This window comes from Trichechus manatus, unplaced genomic scaffold, assembly GCF_000243295.1.
Source record: "Trichechus manatus latirostris isolate Lorelei unplaced genomic scaffold, TriManLat1.0 scaffold00102, whole genome shotgun sequence".
Lineage (NCBI taxonomy): Eukaryota > Metazoa > Chordata > Mammalia > Sirenia > Trichechidae > Trichechus > Trichechus manatus.
Genome location: NW_004444038.1, coordinates 399,300 through 400,909, shown reverse-complemented (window position 1 = coordinate 400,909; position 1,610 = coordinate 399,300).

Sequence of the window (1,610 nt, the reverse complement as noted above, 5' to 3'; positions counted from 1 at the left end):
ACTTCTCTGCAATGGCCGCCACGGCAGAGGGATTGCACCGACAGAATAAAATAGCAATTACGAGCAGAACCCTCGGCTTTAGGCCCAATCTGTTTTAATTTAAGAGAAATGCACACCATAGTTTTTCATATTTATATAAATGTCAAAGTTAATAGTAACAAAAAAAGAAGACAACTCGCGAATGAACAAACTCTAGCCTGCAGGTTTTGTTATAAAATACAAATTGCTAAATTAATTCAGTTGCATCTGAAGAGTAATTTAATACAAATCATTGAACAGATGTCAGAGACTGTTGTGAGAAAACTCAAGCAAATGGTTTTTGAGTGCCATAGTATTATACTAATTATTCACTTACCACTCTATGATAAACATTTACCTGTCTTTTAAGCCATATGACACAGACTAATTTAGCAAGAAAAGAAAAAGTAGTGTAGGCAACATATGAGTGGATGTAAGTTTTCAGTGAGATAAAACATTACATGTGATTTTTGCTTTCTACCTACGATTCTACATCCATCTCTAAGCACTTGAGTGACAGAGAGAAGCAATGGCAGAGGAATCCCATAACATCCGATACACATTATTTGGATATTTTACAGAGAAGGGGAAGTATCTCCTTACTTTCTCAAAGATTATAAAGGATGTTCCCTACTTGCATACCTGGATCAAAACCAAATGAGGGTTCAGAAAGATTCTGAGCTAAGTTTATCTTTCAAAGGAAGGCGTCTTTCTTAAATTCCAGCAAGGAGTTCACTGCAGCATTTTTGCGTGATGTAAGGCCCTGGCTGTTCTGGGCTCAGTGTTTTGGCACAGAAGGCAGACAGATACCAACTTAGCCATTTAAGAGAGAAGAGAGCAGTGTTATAAGGGTTTAAGAAATGAAATCTAGTGTGACAGGAAAAATACTAACATGTGAGTTTCCTAGCCTCTCCCCCTTCACTCTCTATTAAAGAGAACTCTATTTTTGTCTGTTTTATTCAGGGTCTTTGTCTTAGTTATCTAGTATTGCCATAACAGAAATACCACAAGTGAGTGGCTTTAACAAACACAGATTTATTTTCTTACAGTTTAGGAGGCTATAAATTCCGAATTCAGGGAACCAGCTCTAGGGGATGACTCTCTCTCTCTCTGTTCTGGGGGAAGGTCCTTGTCTCTTTGAGCTTCTGCTCCTGGGCAATCTTCATGTGACTTGGCATCTCTCTCCCCCATTTCTGTTTCTCTCGCTTGCTTGTTTGATCTCTTTGATATCTCCAGAAGAGATTGATTTAATCTAATAAAACTGATCCTGTCTTATTAACATAACAAAGAAAACCCATTCCCAAATGGGATTATAACCATTGGCATAGAGGTTAGGATTTACAACACTTATTTTTCAGGGACATAATTCAGTCCATAGCAGTCTTACTGTACAGACTGGAATAATGGACTGGGGGTTGAGGAATGATGTAAATTAAATAAGCTAAAACCAAATTGATTGTTTTTCTTCAAAAGGCAGAGAGTAAATCGTAGAAGGACAAAAATAAAAATAGAAAATGGAATTGGGGAGAAAGACAAAAGCCAACAATACTGTGCTTTAGAGAATCCTTGTGGGGTGGGGGTATTGAAAAAGA